At 42.9% G+C, this 23,332-nt stretch overlaps 1 long non-coding RNA gene across 1 annotated transcript; it reads right to left on the reverse strand.

Annotated features, from left to right (window-relative positions):
* Positions 1-2,272: 2,272 nt before the first annotated feature.
* LOC109778698 (uncharacterized) lies at positions 2,273-4,223 on the reverse strand. The gene is made up of 3 exons (XR_002236649.4): positions 3,484-4,223; positions 2,846-2,967; positions 2,273-2,754 (listed from the first exon to the last, which is right to left on the reverse strand). It is a non-coding gene; the product is annotated as an uncharacterized lncRNA (long non-coding RNA).
* Between the last annotated feature and the right edge of the window lie 19,109 nt (positions 4,224-23,332).

Raw genomic sequence — 23,332 nt, forward strand, 5'->3', positions numbered from 1 at the left:
ACCGATCCCCTAGAAGTTAAGGGAGTAAACGGCGGAGTAAAGTTAGTGGAGTAAATTCTTACTCCACTAATGGTGGCCGCACCTAGCCAATCCCCTATAGTAGTGGAGTAAAAATAAAATTTTGTAGATTTTGTGTCGTAGCCGCACAAACTTCAAAAACTACACAATACATACCTTAAAAACATTCAAATTAAAACATGCATAGCATAACTGTCATAACTCAAGGTTTCATCATCACATTTTTCAAATTTAAACATACGAAGTTCACCCAAAAGACGTCACTACAAACACAATGTTTGATCCAAAATCACCACAAACATAGCATGTATATGTTGTGAATCGAGCCAATCTTAGGCATGCACCACCACCCCCTCGGCCACCACCAGTCAAACGATGTCGTTAGCGAAGAAATCAACTCCACCATCCTCTTGGCCAACACCATCACCACCGCCATCCTCTCGGCCACCACCATCACCACCACCATCAGCATCATCTCCGCCACCACTGATGGAAATATGCCCTAGAGGCAATGATAAAATGGTTACTATTATATTTCCTTAATCATGATAAAGGTTTATTATTCATGCTAGAATTGTATTGACCGGAAACTTAAATACATGTGTGGATACATAAACAAATACCGTGTCCCTAGTAAGCCTCTACTAGACTAGCTCGTTGATCAAAGATGGTTAAAGTTTCCTAAAAATAGACATGAGTTGTCATTTGATAACACGATCACATCATTAGGAGAATGATGTGATGGACAAGACCCATCCGTTAGCTTAGCATATGATCATTCAGTTTATTGCTACTGCTTTGTTAATGTCAAATACATGTTCCTTCGACCATGAGATCATGCAACTCCCGGATACTGGAGGAATACCTTCTGTGCTATCAAACGTCACAACGTAACTGAGTGATCATAAAGCTGCTCTACGGGTATCTCTGAAGGTGTCTGTTGAGTTGGTGTGAATCGAGATTGGGATTTGTCACTCCGTGTATCGGAGAGGTATCTCTGGGCCCTCTCAGTAATACACATCACAAGAAGCTTGCAAGCAAAGTGACTAAGGAGTTAGTTGCAAGATGATGTATTACGGAACGAGTAAAGAGACTTGCCGGTAATGAGATTGAACTAGGTATAGAGATACCGACGTTCGAATCTCGGGCAAGTAACATACCGACAGACAAAGGGAATTAAGTATGTTGTCATAAAGGTTCAACCGATAAAAGGTCGTCGTGGAATATGTAGGAATCAATATGGGCATCCAGGTCCCGCTATTGGTTATTGACCGAAGAGGTGTCTCGGTCATGACTACATAATTCCCGAACCCGTAGGGTCGCACGCTTAACGTTCGTTGACGCTAGAGTAAGTATTGGGATATTTGATGAGTGGTAACCAAATGTTGTTCGGAGTCCCGGATGAGATCCCGGACATCACGAGGAGTCTCGGAATGGTCGAGAGGTAAAGATTTATATATGGGATGTCATATTTTGGTTTCCGGAAAAAGGTGCATTTTTTTGTGTATTGTACCGGGAAGCTTCCAGAAGGTTTCGGAGGATTCCGGAGGGGTCCGGAAGTCCACAAGTGGGTTCACCACGACCCAAGGGATAGCATGGGCTGCGGGGAGGCGCCCTGGCCTTATTGGGCTAGGCACACCAAGTCCTCAAAAGCCCATGTGGCTAGGGAAGGCAAAAAAGGAAGGAGTCCTAGTAGGAATAGGATTGGACTTGGAGTCCAAGTCCTCTCCCCCTTAGCTGCGCCCTCGGGCTTGGAGGGGCTATTTCCCACGCCCCTCCACCTTCGCATCCCTCTTCCTCTCCGTAGTGCTTAGCGAAGCTCTACTGAGATTCCGCCACCACCACCGCCACCACGCCGTCATGCTGCCGGAGGACTCGAGCTACCACTTCACCATCGCTCGCTAGATCAAGGAGGTGAAGGCGTCATCAAGCCGTATGTGTGTTGAAGCGGAGGTGTCGTCCGTTCGGCACGTGGATTGGGAGTTCGCGGGATGGATAACTACTAGGAAAAAGGCTACTAGTAGCGCGGGTACCCGCGCTACTAGTATCGCGCCACAGCTAATAGTTAGTAGTAGCGTGGGTTAAACCCACGCTACTACTAACTTTGTTAGTAGTAGCGTGTGCCACCCGCGCTACTGCTATTACGTACACGCGCTACTACTAATGAAATAGTAGTAGCGTGGGTAAACAACCAACGCTACTAGTATCCTATATACTAGTAGCGCTCAGTTTCCTACCCACGCTACTACTAACTTATTAGGAATTAAAAAAATAAACCAGTACACATCATTACAAATACAAGATTTATAATAAACCAGCATTAGAACACATCCAGTAAGAGGATACATAATTGACATGGGCTCCTATTTCATGCTTAACTGGACACCGAAGCCAATAAATGAGCCAAAACCCCATCATTATGCATTGGTACTCACGATTGACCACTTCAAAGAACATGCAAGTATGTGTGTCATTAAGAATTGCAAACATAAGTTTCTTTCTACTACGGTTGTTGTATCTACTATCACACAGTTCCTCATTCTACCTGTTCTCACTCCAATAATAAGAAAAATGAAAAGGAGAAATAGAGATAATCTGCCGCAATTGCACTTCGGTGTCATGGATTCAGTCTGCCGCTTCAACATCTCATTATCCTGCAGCAATGGAAATTTGCCCCAAAATTACCTTTTGCAACTCTTCAAATCTCTTCGTTGAAGCAGACAGTGAGGTCTTAACCTACAAACAAAGATTGTCTCATAAGCATTGCAGACTTCAATCATGGGAGAATATAAGAGTGTACAAGGCATATACAGAAAATGGAACCAACCTTTAAAAGTTCATCTTGTAGCTCCCTATTTTTGGCCAATTCGGTGTCATATTGTGCGCATCTGTGATAACCTCGAGGTAAGATCTCTGCACAAACCTTCCCACTCTGTTGCTATCTTCTACCTATGAATGAAAATAGACCTTACTTGTCATAGAAGCAAATGTGAAAGTTGATTACAACATGTATGCTAAGTCGCTAACCCATAGAGACAACTAGACCAAATGTGAAAGCTTCCCATGTTGCCGAGGAAGTATATGAGCACCCGTTGAAACATCAATTAGCATACATATACATCTCAAATCATATGTAGTATGTGTCTAGTCATCCTACGATTGCCTGAGCTCAGAACTGCATTTCTTATAAAAGCTTTAGACATGTTCAGGAAACACATGTAGTAGATGACAAGTGTACAGATCACCCATTTTTATAGGTTCAAATACAGATAACAAAAATTAACTAGAAAGAGTTAGATGACAGCGAAGCTTAAAGCTGCAGTAAGAAACATGTATTAGATCCCACAAGGCTGCAACCCCTGTCACTGCACTGTCCACACCACAAAAAACCTAAAGTCTGCAGGTTAAACTCAGATAAGGGAGAATGAAGTAATGAATTGGCAGAGATCCATCTCTTAGCATTACCTGATCATCAAGCATCTTTGAGAAATCCTTGAGAACACGGCGACGGTCTTTCTCTCCCTGTTGGAGCTGCTGCCCATATTGTTTTACTTTCTTCTTCATCGGCTTGTAGTTTATATAGTAACCGTGAACATTGAATCAACAATGCAACGTTAAAAAATTGGTAGCCAAGGCCAAGTGTGCAATTTTTTACACCAATTAGATGGGCACTCAATTACAATGTTCAATTATTGCAATGTTTCTTTATCTTCTTGTTCAGTAAACATGGTAAGAAATCGAGATAAGTTTCATCAGAAGCAGTTGACAGAATATTTGGAGAACTCAATGATACAGGTCAGTACAAGGTGGGAAAAAACCCTGAATCATACCCTCTCCACTCTGGAACTTGGTCGGCCGTCAACTTTTTCCCAAACCTAACCATCTTGACTTGAATATGTTAATCTGCCAAGAAATATAAAGACATGTCAGTAGCACAACCAGAGAAATCAGATTTTAGTGTAATTGCTGAGATGCAAGTGCAACAAAATGCAAGAAGCTATTAAGGCACCACTCTGCTTAGTATATCCCAGGTGCTTTCTGCAATCATATGGCGCAGACACATCAACAAGGATGTGGTCTTGGAAAGTTCAGAGAAGTTGTGGGCATTTTAAGTGGAACAAACGACAAACACGTAAGGCGACTAAGGAATGGACGTGCAGATAAGAAATCCCCAACATGTACGCCCCTGAAAAATCAGGGCAGTACCAAAGAATTGGGGCAAGTGACTTATGTAAATGCAAAATTATATAGCCTCTCAGTTCTTGCTATGGATTCTTCAGCCCTTTTCCACATGCCTAACATATATAACCAATCACAGAAGGATGACCAACATGTCACAGTCCCAGAAACTCCTATAAAATACAAGTAGGCACACATGTCTATTTTCACTTACTAATTGACGTTTCTATCAGATCGTGGAAGCGATCAACAACTGTTTATCTTTCTACATCAATTTCGACAGTTAACAGTAAGCAAAGATAGCATTATAATCCCAGCCAACTACGTATATAACTAGAAAAATGATGAAAACAAGAAGACTGTCCAACCAATTGACTACAATTATTGAGGAGCTGCATGGAGAGTGCTAGTATTAAAATCAGCCTTGCAATCTAGCACTACTGCAGGATGGTGCTAACGCGACACTACGATCAGAGACCCTTCGAGAAACTGTGTGCGATGCCATAATCGCAAACGGTGTACTATGAAAACCGTCGGAAATGTGTAAAATGTTTGCGATCACGGATGCATCAAACACGGTTCAGGTTTTAGTTGTGTGTGCGATGAGGGCATACGGTTCAGTTCAATGAACCGTTTGCGATGAGGAGGAACAAAAGAAACGGGCAGCCAGATGGAGGCGTGTGCGATACACAGCATACGGTTCACTCGGATGAACTGTTTGTGATTAGGCAACACAAAAGAAACGGTCAGCCAGATCAAAGGTGTGTGCGATATACGGCATGCGGTTCACTCGGATGAACTGTTTGCGTTGACACATGAGAACAGAAACGGTTCAACTTAACAAGATGTGTGTGATACGCGGCAAATAGGTCTGCAATCAGAAATGTGTCTGAAGACCGATAAGAACATAGACGGTTGCTTCTAATAAGACGTGTGTGTTGTGCGATGGGATTGCATACAGAACAACAACATATATATACATATATATACACACACACTTATAAGGACATGCTTGCATAACCAAATTAAACATCCACTTACATAGGTGGCTACTACAACCATGGCATTTGCACACACCAAAATAAACTATTACATGCATAATTACATAGGTGGCTACTACACACATGACATTTCCACACACACCAATAAAGTAAACTATATATTACATGCATGATTTACTAGCATAAACGATCATCTGATCATCATCTACTTCTTGGGACGCTTGCTCTTCTTGTGGCTCGATCCGGGCTCGTCGATTTGGGTAACAAGGCACTTCCTCATGTCAACGATCCGCCTGTGCATCTCGTAGCATGTGTACACGCTCTTGGCCGCGAAGCTGAGGTGAGGTTCATCCAGTTGCCGCATCCAGGCCTTGTGCCAGGATACGGGACTTGTTCTCTGGGCATCCTGCTTCATCTTTTCGTAGTAGGGTTCGATGATGGCCGAGGCGGGTTCGACCAGGGAGTCCTGCTTCGTGCTGCCCCAGACCCTGTAGTGGTCACGGATTTTGACAAGGTTCTTGCAAGCCAAGCCCGTAATGCTGAGCGCTTTTACATCGTCTTTGGTATCCATCGTGGCGAACTTTTAGTCGGTGCTGTTGACAAACCTGTTGAAATGGTCGCAAGGCTCTGTGGCCATGCAGTAGTGGTAGATGAGGACATGCTGGCGCACACACAACTGGGCGACGGCAACCTTCTGATCTATGCCGGGATGACCGGCGGTGTACTGGAGGTCGATGCCGACCACCTTGTACTTGTCTCCAGGAAGCAACTGCTCAACGCTGTTGATGTAGTCGTCCACCACGGCCGGGTCGATGGTGTACACCACCGAGAGATCCCTCTCCCTCGCGTCGGTCTCCACTCTATGCTCGCCGAACTCCATTGGAGCGCCGCCGGACATCCCCTCTCTATGTGTCATCGTGGGTGTGCTTGTTGTGTTGTGGGGCGCGATCGAAAGGTTGAAGAGACTAAGGTTATAATGGCCGCGGGAATTAAAGGGGAAGCCGGACGGCCAGGAATATCGGCAGGCCCTGATGGCAGTTCTAATTTGCAGCGCGTAACTCCATCGTGCCGCACGTAACTGCATCGCGTGGCAACGTGCGCGGCGCAACCGCATGCATATGGGGCCCCCAACGTGATCGTGCGCACGCCCAACCGCTGGCAGAGCACGCGCGAAGGGACGCGAGCAGAGCGCTGCGCGGTCACCTCAAGGAAAAGTTGTCCACAAGCCGAGCGCGCCGATGGACGCCAGCAGAGCGCGCCAACGGACGCGACAGAGCGCGTCGCAGCGCCTAACGGTGAGCACAGCATGCTGCGGCGCCTAACGGCGAGCAGAGCTTGGCGAGGGACGCGACCAGAGGACGGCACAGTGATACGTGGCAAATAAGACGAACTGTGCGAGCGATGTCGGAGACATCAAGCACGAATCATATTAGAGTTGCGTGTGCGATACGTGGCAGACAGTTGATCCATCAGAGTTGTTTGTGTTGGAATAAGCCGTGTGTGTTGCGGGAAAACGCCTGCTGGTGTATAACCTTAAATTTTAACCAAAAAAGTGTTAATGCATGTTACAAAAATTGTATAGCTGGAAACTATGTTCAAATACGACTCAAACGATATAATCTACGGTGACATGCATTCGTATTTTATTAGTTAAATCCTACTTATAAACCAGGACGGGGTATAGTAGGTAATTAAATCACAAACGTTTTTTATTAACTGTATGTGTACATGTCCTCTCGTCCTCCTCTCGCACATCTTGTCACCCCGCTGCCGCAGACGGCTTACAGTGCAAGCTTGCGCTGCGCGGGGGGGGGGGGGGGGGTTCTTTTGGCCAAACGATGGCGCCAATGAATCATCGGTGAGCCCGTTCCCACACAACCTCGCAGGTTCCCGCGCAAGCTTCCCGCCCGACTCGGTGAAATCCCCCAAAATCCCAATGCTTACCGGGCTGCTATAAAAACCCTCATGCCCGGCGAGTCCTGCGTCGCATTTTCCCCTCCCTCCTTGTAGCTTATCTCGTCTGCTTCTCCCACAATCGCCAATGGCACCGGTCCGTCGTCGTTGCTCAGCCACTCCGCCGTTATCAGAGGACAGCTCCAGCTGGGAGGCTACACCGCAGCGGCCGCGCAGTCTCCGGCGTAGTGTAGTGCGCGTGGCGTCCCTGTTGGGTGTGCGCGGAACACCCACCACACGCTCCGCCGCCGCTGCTCGTCGGCAGCTGTTGCCGGCCGCCGTTGCCGCCACACCACCGTCGAAATCCAGGGCCATCTCCCGCTCCGCCGCCGCGGCCCGAAGGCGGGAGGTGGCCGTCGTGGCCGCCACCCCACTGTCGAGCACTATGGCCATCACCCGCTCCGCCACCGCGGCCCGAAGGCGGGAGGTTGTGGTCGTGGCCACCACCCCATCGTCGGCCGCCATGGGCGCGAGCCCACCGTCGACCGCCGGGATCATCACCCGCTCCGCCACAGCCGCCCGAAGGAGGGAGGCAGAGGTGGAGGCCGGCACGTGCGTCAGCGACCTTGCGCGCTACATCGAGTTCCTCCGGGAGGAGGAGGAGCGCCTCATCGAGCACGCAAAGAGCCTTACCGCAGCCGTGGCCGCAGTACACGCCGACGCTGAGGTGAGCAATCAGAAGATCTACGAGCAGTCCGGCCGCTTCGAGAGGGATTGTCTGGAGCGGCAGTGGGCGCTCGAGCTGGCGAGCGTCGCTGAACGTGCAGCAGCGGCAGGCACTGTATTGCATTTGTCCAGCTCGTCGGTAGGCTCCTCCTCCTCTGCCTCTTACTGAGCGCGCTCGGCAGAGCAGAGGCTGCCGGAAGTAGCACAAAGCCCCTCCGTGGTAGTAGTAGTATTTAGGGGCTATTTTGTTCAGTTCATCTGACTATGGATGTATGGTCGAACTGTACAATGTACATAAAATTAGCTAGTATATATAGTTGAACTAGCTATTTCAGTACGTGGTTGGCAACAATTGGGGAGAAGTTTGGTCGGTTCAGCTGTCGAGTTGAACTGTTTGTATAAATTAAGAACGGCTGCTTAATCTATGAATGAAATCTATGCTTAATTACTGAATTTTAGTTGCAAAAATTACACAGTGCTAATGATTTCTAGTTGCATATTTTGACAAATCGCTGTGTTACAAGGATTGACAAAAGGCAACGTTACTAGATCAACAAATGTAAATCTTTCCAGTTTGACAAATGGTAACATACCCAATATGACAGATGCAAATCTTACCAAATTGTTTGTGCGTGGTTGCACAAGGGTCATCCAGAACAAGCGTTTGCGTTGAAGGGATGCACAAATCCTGCGCTGCTCTCACATTGCATACGGGTGCTCTATCTAAATCGTTTGCGATCAAGAGCTGGAGAAATCCTGCTCGACACATTTTCTCTTGGCTTCCTAGGGAAGCTGTCGGTTTGCATACGGGTGTTCTAACTAAAACGTTTGCGATGAGTGTTTTATATTTAAAAAGCAAATTAAACTGCGGCTTGGGCGCCATTAATGGAGAGGATGCGAGCAAGGCGGGTGGCCATGGAAGTCAAAGGGCTCGCTTCCCAGTGAGACTGCGCGACGTACAGCTCGCACGCTTCCTGGTGAGCCTGCGCACTCGAGGACAGCTTGCACGCCTCTCGGTCAGCCTGCGCACCGGACGGCGCTCGCACGCCTCCCGTTCAGTCAAGGTCAAGGAGCTGTCCGCACGGCACCTCCTACAGCCATTAAAACCAAGACACGTGGCATCACGTGAATGGTTAAATGAACTTTGGATTTACTAGAATTTAAAAACCATGCATCTCAATGTTTTGGCGGCAATCAACGGTGCCCTGGCGTTTGAAATTCATGCCCATTTCTTGCATGGGACCTAAGCATGCACCCAAGGACACAGATTTGATTTTTCAACCAATTTATATGGACTGGAGCATGTGCATGTAGTTCAAATTTGAATTATGCACATAAATGCATTGAAAACTCAGTTAATGCATAAAAATGTCCAAACAAACCCTGAAAATCACAAAATATCACACAACACTCCTGTTGTTCTATGTTGACACGAGAAAAAAAAATTAAAAGCGATAAGAGGTAATGGATATCGTTTCGTCCCCAAAGGTGGGACGTTCCCTACCGAAAACCATCATGCTTGTTGTGAGAAGCTCCGGTTTGTGAGAAGCATATACCCAAACCTGCCCCAAATGAGACAAAATTTGTACCACGGCATGTTGATGCCGCTCCATGATAGCATACCATGTTTCATGAATTTCAGACGAGTTTTGGATTTACTAGAATTTAAAAACCAAGCATCTCAATGTTTTGCCGGCAATCAACGGTGCCCTGGTGTTCAAAATTCATTCCCATTTCTTGCATGGGACCTAAGCATGCACCCAAGGACACAGATTTGATTTTTCAACCAATTTAATTGCACTGGAGCATGTGCATGTAGTTCAAATTTGAATTATGCACATAAATGCATTGAAAACTCAGTTAATGCATAAAAATGTCCAAACGAACCCCGAAAAATCACAAAAATTCACACAACACTCCTGTTGTTCTATGTTGACACGAGAAAAAAATTTGAAATCAATAAGAGGCAATGGATATCGTTTTGTCCCCAAAGGTGGGACGTTCCATACCGAAAACCATCATGCTTGTTGTGAGAAGCTCCGGTTTGTGAGAAGCATATACCCAAACCTGCCCCAAATGGGACAAAATTTGTACCACGGCATGTTGATGCCGCTCCATGATAGCATGCCAAGTTTCATGAACTTCACACGAGTTTTGGATTTACTAGAATTTAAAAACCAGGCATCTCAATGTTTTGCCGGCAATCAACGGTGCACTGGTGTTCGAAATTCATTCCCATTTCTTTCATGGGACCTAAGCATGCACCCAAGGACACAGATTTGATTTTTCAACCAATTTATATGCACTGGAGCATGTGTATGTAGTTCAAATTTGAATTATGCACATAAATGCATTGAAAACTCAGTTAATGCATAAAAATGCCCAAACGAACGCCGAAAAATCACAAAAATTCACACAACACTCCTGTTGTTCTATGTTGACACGAGAAAAAAATTTGAACGCAATAAGAGGCAATGGATATTGTTTCGTCCCCAAAGGTGGGACGTTCCCTACCGAAAACCATCATGCTTGTTGTGAGAAGCTCCGGTTTGTGAGAAGCATATACCCAAACCTGCCCCCAATGGGACAAAATTTGTACCACGACATGTTGATGCAGCTCCATGATAGCATCCAAGTTTCATGAATTTCAGATGAGTTCTGGATTTACTAGAATTTAAAAACCAGGCATCTCAATGTTTTGCCAGCTATCAACGGTGCCCTGGTGTTCAAAATTCATTCCCATTTCTTGCATGGGACCTAAGCATGCACCCAAGGAAACAAATTTGATTTTTCAACCAATTTATATGCACTGGAGCATGTGCATGTAGTTCAAATTTGAATTATGCACATAAATGCATTGAAAACTCAGTTAATGCATAAAAATGTCCAAACGAACCCCGAAAAATCAAAAAAATCACACAACACACCTGTTGTTCTAAGTTGACACGAGAAAAAAAATTGTAAGCAATAAGAGGCGATGGATATCGTTTCGTCCCCAAAGGTGGGAAGTTCCCTACCGAAAACCATCATGCTTGTTGTGAGAAGCTCCGGTTTGTGAGAAGCATATACCCAAACCTGCCCCCAATGGGAAAAAATTTGTACCACGACATGTTGATGAAGCTCCATCATAGCATCCCAAGTTTCATGAATTTCAGACGAGTTTTAGATTTACTAGAATTTAAAACCGAGGCATCTCAATGTTTTGCCGGCAATCAACGGTGCTCTGATGTTCAAAATTCATTCCCTTTTCTTGCATGGGACCTAAGCATGCACCCTGGGACACAGATTTGATTTTTCAACCAATATATATGCACTGGAGCATGTGCATGTAGTTCAAATTTGAATTATGCACATAAATGTATTGAAAACTAAGTTAATGCATAACAATGTCCAAACGAACCTCGAAAATTCACAAAAATTCACACAACACTCCTGTTGTTCTATGTTGACACGAGAAGAAAATTGAAAGCAATAAGAGGAAATGGATATCATTTCGTCCCCAAAGGTGGGGCGTTCCCTACCGAAAAGCATCATGCTTGTTGTGAGAAGCTCCGGTTTATGAGAAGCATATACCCAAACCTGCCGCAAATGGGACAAAATTTGTACCACGGCATGTTGATGCCACTCCATGATAGCATGCCAAGTTTCATGAATTTCAGACGAGTTTTGGATTTACTAGAATTTAAAAACCAGGCTTCTCAATGTTTTGTCGGCAATCAACGGTGCCCTGGTGTTCAAAATTCATTCCAATTTCTTGCATGGGACCTAAGCATGCACCCAAGGACACATATTTGATTTTTCAACCAATTTATATGCACTGGAGCATGTGCATGTAGTTCAAATTTGAATTATGCACATAAATGCATTGAAAACTCAGTTAATGCATAAAAATGTCCAAACGAACCCCGAAAAATAAGAAAAAATCACACAGCACTCGTGTTGTTCTATGGCGACACGAGAAAGAAATTTGGAAGCAATAAGAGGCAATGGATATCGTTTCGTCCCCAAAGGTGGTACGTTCCCTACCAAAAACCATCATGCTTGTTGTGAGAAGCTCCGGTTTGTGAGAAGCATATACCCGAACCTGCCCCAAATGGGACAAAATTTGTACCACGGCATGTTGATGCCGCTCCATGATAGCATGCCAAGTTTCATGAATTTCAGACGAGTTTTGGATTTACTAGAATTTAAATACCAGGCATCTCAATGTTTTGCCGGCAATCAACGGTGCCCTGGTGTTCGAAATTCATTCCCATTTCTTGCATGGGACCTAAGCATGCATTCAAGGACACAGATTTGATTTTTCAACCAATTTATATGCACTGGACAATGTGCATGTAGTTCAAATTTGAATTATGCACATAAATGCATTGAAAACTCAGTTGATGCATAAAAATGCCCAAACGAACCTCGAAAAATCACAAAAATTCACACAACACTCCTGTTGCTCTATGTTGACACGAGAAAAAAAATGAAAGCAATAAGAGGCAATGGATATCGTTTCGTCCCCAAAGGTGGGACGTTCCGTACCGAAAACCATCATCCTTGTTGTGAGAAGCTCCGGTTTTGAGAAGCATATACCCAAACCAGCACCCAATGGGACAAAATTTGTGCCACAACATGTTGATGCCACTCCATGATAGCATCCAAGTTTCATGAATTTTAGACGAGTTTTGGATTTAATAGAATTTAAAAACCAGGCATCTCAATGTTTTGCCGGCAATCAACGGTGCCCTGGTGTACGAAATTCATTCCCATTTCTTTCATGGGACCTAAGCATGCAGCCAAGGACACAAATTTGATTTTTCAACCAATTTATATGCACTGGAGCATGTGCATGTAGTACAAATTTGAATTATACACATAAATGCATTGAAAACTCAGTTAATGCATAAAAATGTCCAAACAAACCCCGAAAAATCACAAAAATTCACACAACACTCCTGTTGTTCTATGTTGACACGAGAACAAAATTTGGAAGCAATAAGAGGCGATGGATATCGTTTCGTCCCCAAAGGTGGGACTTTCCCTAGCGAAAACCATCATGCTTGTTGTGAGAAGCTCCGGTTTGTGAGAAGCATATACCCGAACCTGCCCCAAATGGGACAAAATTTGTACCACGGCATGTTGATGCCGCTCCATGATAGCATGCCAAGTTTCATGAATTTCAGACGAGTTTTGGATTTACTAGAATTTAAAAACTAGGCATCTCAATGTTTTGCCGGCAATCAACGGTGCCCTAGTGTTCGAAATTCATTCCCATTTCTTGCATGGGACCTAAGCATGCACCCTAGGACATAGATTTGATTTTCAACCAATTTATATGCACTGGAGCATGTGCATGTACTTCAAATTTGAATTATGCACATAAATGTATTGAAAACTCAGTTAATTCATAAAAATGTCCAAACGAACCCCGAAAAATCACAAAAAATCACACAACACTCCTGTTGTTTTATGTTGACACGAGAAAAAAAATTGAAAGCAGTAAGAGGCAATGGATATCGTTTTGTCCCCAAAGGTGGGACGTTCCATACCGAAAACCATCAGGCTTGTTGTGAGAAGCTCCGGTTTGTGAGAAGCATATACCCAAACCTGCCCCAAATGGGACAAAATTTGTACCACGGCATGTTGATGCCGCTCCATGATAGCATGCCAAGTTTCATGAATTTCACACGAGTTTTGGATTTACTAGAATTTAAAAACCAGGCATCTCAATGTTTTGCCGGCAATCAACGGTGCCCTGGTGTTCAAAATTCATTCCCATTTCTTGCATGGGACCTAAGCATGCACCCAAGGACACATATTTCATTTTTCAACCAATTTATATGCACTGGAGCATGTGCATGTAGTTCAAATTTGAATTATGCACATAAATGCATTGAAAACTCAGTTAATGCATAAAAATGTCCAAACGAATACCGAAAATTCACAAAAATTCACACAACGCTCTTGTTGTTCTATGTAGACACGAGAAAAAATTGAAATCAATAAGAGGCAATGGATATCGTTTTGTCCCCAAAGGTGGGACATTCCATACCGAAAACCATCAGGCTTGTGGCCAGAAGCTCCGGTTTGTGAGAAGCATATACCCAAACCTGCCCCAAATGGGACAAAATTTGTACCACGGCATGTTGATGCCGCTCCATGATAGCATGCCAAGTTTCATGAATTTCACACGAGTTTTGGATTTACTAGAATTTAAAAACCAGGTATCTCAATGTTTTGCCGGCAATCAACGGTGCCCTGGTGTTAGAAATTCATTCCCATTTCTTGCATGGGACCTAAGCATGCATCCAAGGACACAGATTTGATTTTTCAACAAATTTATATGCACTGGAGCATGTGCATGTAGTTCAAATTTGAATTATGCACATAAATGCATTGAAAACTCAGTTAATGCATAAAAATGTCCAAACGAACCCCGAAAAATCACAAAAATTCACACAACGCTCCTGTTGTTCTATGTTGACACGAGAAAAATATTTGAAAGCAATAAGAGGCAATGGATATCCTTTCGTCCCCCAAGGTGGGACGTTCCCTACCGAAAACCATCATGCTTGTTCTGAGAAGCTCCGGTTTGTGAGAAGCATATACCCAAACCTGCCCCAAATGGGACAAAATTTGTACCACGACATGTTGATGCCGCTCCATGATACCATGCCAAGTTTCATGAGTTTCAGACAAGTTTTGGATTTACTAGAATTTAAAAACCAGGCATCTCAATGTTTTGCCGGCAATCAACGGTGCCCTGGTGTTCGAAATTCATTCCCATTTCTTGCATGGGACCTAAGCATACATCCAAGGACACGGATTTTATTTTTTAACCAATTTATATGCACTGGAGCATGTGCATGTAGTTCAAATTTGAATTATGCACATAAATGCATTGGAAACTCAGTTGATGCATAAAAATGCCCAAACGAACCCCGAAAAATCACAAAAATTCACACAACACTCCTGTTGCTCTATGTTGACACGAGAAAAAAAATGAAAGCAATAAGAGGCAATGGATATCGTTTCGTCCCCAAAGGTGGGACGTTCCGTACCGAAAACCATCATCCTTGTTGTGAGAAGCTCCGGTTTGTGAGAAGCATATACCCAAACCAGCCCCCAATGGGACAAAATTTGTACCACAACATGTTGATGCCACTCCATGATAGCATCCAAGTTTCATGAATTTTAGACGAGTTTTGGATTTACTAGAATTTAAAAACCAGGCATCTCAATGTTTTGCCGGCAATCAACGGTGCCCTGGTGTTCGAAATTCTTTCCCATTTCTTGCATGGGACCTAAGCATGCACCCAAGGACACAAATTTGATTTTTCAACCAATTTATATGCACTGGAGCATCTGTATGTAGTACAAATTTGAATTATACACATAAATGCATTGAAAACTCAGTTAATGCATAAAAATGTACAAACAAACACCGAAAAATCACAAAAATTCACACAACACTCCTGTTGTTCTATGTTGACACGAGAACAAAATTTGGAAGCAATAAGAGGCGATGGATATCGTTTCGTCCCCAAAGGTGGGACTTTCCCTAGCGAAAACCATCATGCTTGTTGTGAGAAGCTCCCGTTTGTGAGAAGCATATACCCGAACCTGCCCCAAATGGGACAAAATTTGTACCACGGCATGTTGATGCCGCTCCATGATAGCATGCCAAGTTTCATGAATTTCAGACGAGTTTTGGATTTACTAGAATTTAAAAACCAGGCATCTCAATGTTTTGCCGGCAATCAACGGTGCCCTAGTGTTCGAAATTCATTCCCATTTCTTGCATGGGACCTAAGCATGCACCCTAGGACACAGATTTGATTTTTCAACCAATTTATATGCACTGGAGCATGTGCATGTACTTCAAATTTGAATTATGCACATAAATGTATTGAAAACTCAGTTAATGCATAAAAATGTCCAAACGAACCCCGAAAAATCACAAAAAATCACACAACACTCCTGTTGTTTTATGTTGACACAAGAAAAAAATTTGAAAGCAGTAAGAGGCAATGGATATTGTTTTGTCCCCAAAGGTGGGACGTTCCATAACGAAAACCATCAGGCTTGTTGTGAGAAGCTCCGGTTTGTGAGAAGCATATACCCAAACCTGCCCCAAATGGGACAGAATTTGTACCACGGCATGTTGATGCCGCTCCATGATAGCATGCCAAGTTTCATGAATTTCAGACGAGTTTTGGATTTACTAGAATTTAAAAACCAGGCATCTCAATGTTTTGCCGGCAATCAACGGTGCCCTGGTGTTAGAAATTCATTCCCATTTCTTGCATGGGACCTAAGCATGCATCCAAGGACACAGATTTGATTTGTCAACCAATTTATATGCACTGGAGCATGTGCATGTAGTTCAAATTTGAATTATGCACATAAATGCATTGAAAACTCAGTTAATGCATAAAAATGTCCAAACGAACCCCGAAAAATCACAAAAATTCACACAACACTCCTGTTGTTCTATGTTGACACGAGAAAAAATTTGGAAGCAATAAGAGGCGATGGATATCGTTTTGTCCCCAAAGGTGGGACTTTCCCTACCGAAAACCATCATGCTTGTTGTGAGAAGCTCCGGTTTGTGAGAAGCATATACCCGAACCTGCCCCAAATGGGACAAAATTTGTACCACGGCATGTTGATGCCGCTCCATGATAGCATGCCAAGTTTCATGAATTTCAGACGAGTTTTGGATTTACTAGAATTTAAAAACCAGGCATCTCAATGTTTTGCCGACAATCAACGGTGCCCTGGTGTTCAAAATTCATTCCCATTTCTTGCATGGGACCTAAGCATGCACCCTAGGACACAGATTTGATTTTTCAACCAATTTATATGCACTGGAGCATGTGCATGTAGTTCAAATTTGAATTATGCACATACATGTATTGAAAACTCAGTTAATGCATAAAAATATCCAGACGAACCCCGAAAAATCACAAAAATTCACACAACACTCCTGTTGTTCTATGTTGACACGAGAAAAAAAATGTAAAGCAATAATAGGCAATGGATATCGTTTCGTCCCCAAAGGTGGGACGTTACCTACCGAAAACCATCATGCTTGTTGTGAGAAGCTCCGGTTTGTGAGAAGCATATATCCAAACCTGCCCCAAATGGGACAAAATTTGTACCACGGCATGTTGATGCCGGTCCATTATAGCATGCCAAGTTTCATGAATTTCAGACGAGTTTTGGATTTACTAGAATTTAAAAACCAGGCATCTCAATGTTTTGCCGGCAATCAACAGTGCCCTGGTGTTCGAAATTCATTTCCCATTTCTTGCATGGGACCTAAGCATGCACCCAAGGTCATATATTTGATTTTTCAACGAATTTATATGCACTGGAGCATGTGCATGTAGTCAGAATTTGAATTATGCACATATATGCATTGAAAACTCAATTAATGCATAAAAATGTCCAAACGAACCCCGAAAATTCACAAAACTTCACACAACACTCCTGTTGTTCTATGTTGACACGAGAAAAAAATTTGAAATCAATAAGAGGCAATGGATATCGTTTTGTCCCCAAAGGTGGGACGTTCCATACCGAAAACTACCATGCTTGTTGTGAGAAGCTCCGGTTTGTGAGAAGCATATACCCGAACCTGCCCCAAATGGGACAAAATTTGTACCACGGCATGTTGATGCCGCTCCATGATAGCATGCCAAGTTTCATGAATTTCAGACGAGTTTTGGATTTACTAGAATTATAAACCAGGCATCTCAGTGTTTTACCGGCAATCAACGGTGCCCTGGTGTTCGAAATTCATTCCCATTTCTTGTATGGGACCTAAGCATGCACCCTAGGACACAGATTTCGTTTTTCAACCAATTTATATGCACTGGAGCATGTGCATGTAGTACAAATTTGAAAACTCAGTTAATGCATTAAAATGTCCAAACGAACCCCGAAAAATCACAAAAATTCACACAACACTCCTGTTGTTCTATGTTGACACGAGAAAAAAATTGAAAGCAATAAGAGGCAATGGATATTGTTTCGTCCCCAAAGGTGCGACGTTCCCTACCGAAAACCATCATGCTTGTTGTGAGAAGCTCCGGTTTGTGAGAAACATATACCCAAACCTGCCCCAAATGGGACAAAATTTGTACCACGGAATGTTGATGCCGCTTCATGATAGCATCCAAGTTTCATGAATTTCAGACGAGTTTTGGATTTACTAGAATTTAAAAACCAGGCATCTCAATGTTTTGCCGGCAATCAACGGTGCCCTGGTGTTCGAAATTCATTCCCATTTCTTGCATGGGACCTAAGCAGGCACCCAAGGACACAAATTTGATTTTTCAACCAATTTATATGCACTGGAGGATGTGCATGTAGTTCAAATTTGAATTATGCACATAAATGCATTGAAAACTCAGGTAATTAATTAAAATGTCCAAACGAACCCTGAAAAATCACAAAAATTCACACAACACTCCTGTTGTTCTATGTTGACATGAGAAAAAAAATTGGAAGCAAAAAGAGGCGATGGATATCGTTTCGTCCCCAAAGGTGGGACGTTCCCTACCGAAAACTGTCATACTTGTTGTGAGAAGCTCCAGTTTGTGAGAAGCATATACCCGAACCTGCCCCAAATGGGACAAAATTTGTACCACGGCATGTTGATGCCGCTCCATGATAGCATCCAAGTTTAATGAATTTCAGACGAGTTTTGGATTTACTAGAATTTAAAAACAAGGCATCTCAATGTTTTGCCGGCAATTAACGGTGCCCTGGTGTTCGAAATTCATTCCCATTTCTTGCATGGGACCTAAGCATGCACCCTAGGACACAGATTTGATTTTTCAACCAATTTATATGCACTGGAGCATGTGCATGTAGTTCAAATTTTCATTATGCACACAAATATATTGAAAACTCAGTTAATGCATAAAAATGTCCAAATGAACCCCGGAAAATCACAAAAATGCACACAACACTCCTGTTGTTCTATGTTGACATGAGAAAAAAAATTGAAAGCAATAAGAGGCAATGGATATCATTTCGTCCCAAATGGTGGGACGTTCCCTACCGAAAACCATCATGCTTGTTGTCAGAAGCTCTGGTTTGTGAGAAGCATATACCCAAACGAGCCCCAAATGGGACAAAATATGTACCACGGCATGTTGATGCCGCTCCATGATAGCATTCCAAGTTTCATGAATTTCAGACGAGTTTTGGATTTACTAGAATTTAAAACCAGACATCTCAATGTTTTGTCGGCAATCAACGGTGCCCTGGTGTTTAAAATTCATTCCCATTTCTTGCATGGGACCTAAGCGTGCACCCAAGGACACATATTTTATTTTTCAACCAATTTATATGCACTGGAGCATGTGCATGTAGTTCAAATTTGAATTATGAACATAAATGCATTGAAAACTCAGTTAATGCATAAAAATGTCCAAACGAACCCCGAAAAATCAGAAAAAATCACACAGCACTAGTGTTGTTCTATGGTGACACGAGAAAGAAATTTGGAAGCAATAAGAGGCAATGGATATCGTTTCGTCCCCAAAGGTGGTACGTTCCCTACCGAAAACCATCATGCTTGTTGTGAGAAGCTCCGGTTTGTGAGAAGCATATACCCAAACCTGCCCCAAATGTGACAAAATATGTACCACGGCATGTTGATGCCGCTCCACGATAGCATGCCAAGTTTCATGAATTTCAGACGAGTTTTGGATTTACTAGAATTTAAAAACCAGGCATCTTAATGTTTTGCCGGCAATCAACGGTGCCCTTGTGTTCGAAATTCATTCCCATTTCTTGCATGGGAGCTAAGCATGCACCCAAGGACACAAATTTGATTTTTCAACCGATTTATATGCACTGGAGCATGTGCATGTAGTTCAAATTTGAATTATGCACATAAATGCATTGAAAACTCAGTTAATGCATAAAAATGTCCAAACAAACCCCGAAAAATCACAAAAATTCACACAACACTCCTGTTGTTCTATGTTGACACGAGAAAGAAATTTGGAAGCAATAAGAGGCGATGGATATCGTTTCGTCCCCAAAGGTGGGACGTTCCCTACCAAAAACCATCATGCTTGTTGTGAGAAGCTCCGGTTTGTGAGAAGCATATACCCGAACCTGCCCCAAATGGGACAAAATTTGTACCACGGCATATTGATGCCGCTCCATGATAGCATGCCAAGTTTCGTGAATTTCAGACGAGTTTTGGATTTACTAGAACATAAAAACCAGGCATCTCAATGTTTTGCCGGCATTCAACGGTGCTCTGGTGTTCGAAATTCATTCCCATTTCTTGCATGGGACCTAAGCATGCACCCTAGGACACAGATTTGATTTTTCAACCAATTTATATGCATTGGAGCATGTGCATGTAGTTCAAATTTGAATTATGAACATAAATGCATTGAAAACTCAGTTAATGCATAAAAATGTCCAAATGAACCCCGCAAAATCACAAAAATTGACATAACACTCCTGTTGTTCTATGTTGACACGAGAAAAAAAATTGAAAGCAATAAGAGGCAATGGATATTGTTTCGTCCCCAAAGGTGGGACGTTCCCTACCAAAACCATCATGCTTGTTGTGAGAAGCTCCAGTTTGTGAGAAGCATATACCCAAACCTGCCCCAAATGGGACAAAATTTGTACCAAGGCATGTTGATGCCGCTCCATGATAGCATGCCAAGTTTCATGAATTTCAGACGAGTTTTGGATTTACTAGAATTTGAAAACCAGGCATCTCAATGTTTTGCCGGCAATCAACGGTGCCCTGGTGTTCAAAATTCATTCCCATTTCTTCCATGGGACCTAAGCATGCACCCAAGGACACAGATTTGATTTTTCAACCAATTTATATGCACTGGAGCATGTGCATGTAGTTCAAATTTGAATTATGCACATAAATGCATTGAAAACATAGTTAATGCATAAAAATGTCCAAACGAACCCCAAAAAATCACAAAAATTCACACAACACTCCTGTTGTTCTATGTTGACACGAGAAAAAGATTTGGAAGCAATAAGAGGCAATGGATATCGTTTTGTCCCCAAAGGTGGGATGTTCCATACCGAAAACCATCATGCTCGTTGTGAGAAGCTCCGGTTTGTGAGAAGCATATAGCCAAACCTGCCACAAATGGGACAAAAATTTTACCACGGCATGTTGATGCCGCTCCATAATAGCATGCCAAGTTTCATGAATTTCACACGAGTTTTGTATTTACTAGAATTTAAAAACCAGGCATCTCAGTGTTCGAAATTCATTCCAATTCTTGTATGGGACCTAAGCATGCACCCTAGGACACTGATTTGATTTATCAACCAATTTATATGCACTGGAGCATGTGCATGTAGTGCAAATTTGAATTATGCACATAAATGCATTGAAAACTCAGTTAATGCATAAAAAAGTCCAAACGAACCCCGAAAAATCACAAAAATTCACACAACACTCCTGTTGTTCTATGTTGACATGAGAAAAAAAATTGAAAGCAATAAGAGGCAATGGATATCGTTTCGTCCCCAAAGGTGGGACGTTCCCTACCGAAAACCATCATGCTTGTTGTGAGAAGCTCCGGTTTGTGAGAAGGATATACCCAAACCTGCCCCAAATGGGATAAAATTTGTACCACGACATGTCGATGCCGCTCCATGATAGCATCCAAGTTTCATGAATTTCAGACGAGTTTTGGATTTACTAGAATTTGAAAACTAGGCATCTCAATGTTTTGCCGGCAATCAACGGTGCCCTGGTATTTGAAATTCATTCCCATTTCTTGCATGGGACCTAAGCATGCACCCAAGGACACAAATTTGATTTTTTTCAACAAATTTATATGCACTGGAGCATGTGCATGTAGTTCAAATTTGAATTATGCACATAAATGCATTGAAAACTCAGTTAATGAATTAAAATATCCACACGAACCCCGAAAAATCACAAAAATTCACACAACACTTGTGTTGTTCTATGTTGACATAAGAAAAAAAATTGTAAACAATAAGAGGCGATGGACATCGTTTCGTCGCCAAAGGTGGGACGTTCCCTACCGAAAACCATCATGCTTGTTGTGAGAAGCTCCGGTTTGTGAGAAGCATATACCCGAACCTGCCCCAAATGGGACAAAATTTGTACCACGGCATGTTGATGTCGCTCCATGTTAGCATGGCAAGTTTCATGAATTTCAGACGAGTTTTGGATTTACCAGAATTCAAAAACTAGGCATCTCAATGTTTTGCCGGCAATCAACGGTGCCCTGGTGTTTGAAATTCATTCCCATTTATTACATGGGACCTAAGCATGCACCCTAGGACACAGATTTGATTTTTCAACCAATTTATATGCACTGGAGCATGTGCATGTAGTTCAAATTTGAATTATGCACATAAATGTATTGAAAACTCAGTTAATGCATAAAAATGTCCAAACGAACCCCGAAAAATCACAAAAAATCACACAACACTCCTGTTGTTTTATGTTGACACGAGAAAAAAATTGAAAGCAGTAAGAGGCAATGGATATCGTTTCGTCCCCAAAGGTGGGACGTTCCCTACCGAAAACCATCATGCTTGTTGTGAGAAGCTCCGGTTTGTGAGAAGCATATACCCAAACCTGCCCCAAATGGGACAAAATTTGTACCACGGCATGTTGATGCCGCTCCATCATAGCATGCCAAGTTTCATGAATTTCAGACGAGTTTTGGATTTACTAGAATTTAAAAACCAGGCATCTCAATGTTTTGCCGGCAATCAACGGTGCCCTGGTGTTCAAAATTCATTTCCTTTTCTTGCATGGGACCTAAGCATGCACCCCAGGACACAGATTTGATTTTCAACCAATTTATATGCACTAGAGCATGTGCATGTAGTTCAAATTTGAATTATGCACATAAACGCATTGAAAACTCAGTTAATGCATCAAAATGTGCAAATGAACCCCGAAAAATCACAAAAATTCACACAACACTCCTGTTGTTCTATGTTGACACGAGAAAATATTTGAAAGCAATAAGAGGCAGTGGATATCGTTTCGTCCCCAAAGGTGGGACGTTCCCTACCGAAAACCATCATGCTTGTTGTGAGAAGCTCCGGCTTGTGAGAAGCATATACCCGAACCTGCCCCAAATGGGACAAAATTTGTACCACGGCATGTTGATGTCGCTCCATGATAGCATGCCATGTTCCATGAATTTCAGACGAGTTTTGGATTTACTAGAATTTAAAAACCAGGCATCTCAGTGTTTTACCGGCAATCAACGGTGCCCTGGTGTTCGAAATTCATTGCCATTTCCTGCATGGGACCTAAGCATGCACCCTAGGACACATATTTGATTTTTCAACCAATTTATATGCACTGGAGCATGTGCATGTAGTTCAAATTTGAATTATGCACATAAATGCATTGAAAACTCAGTTAATGAATTAAAATGTCCAAACAAACCCCGAAAATCACAAAAATTCACACAACACTCCTGTCGTTCTATGTTGACATGAGAAAAAAATTG

This window comes from Aegilops tauschii, chromosome 5 (assembly GCF_002575655.3).
Source record: "Aegilops tauschii subsp. strangulata cultivar AL8/78 chromosome 5, Aet v6.0, whole genome shotgun sequence".
Taxonomy (NCBI): domain Eukaryota; kingdom Viridiplantae; phylum Streptophyta; class Magnoliopsida; order Poales; family Poaceae; genus Aegilops; species Aegilops tauschii.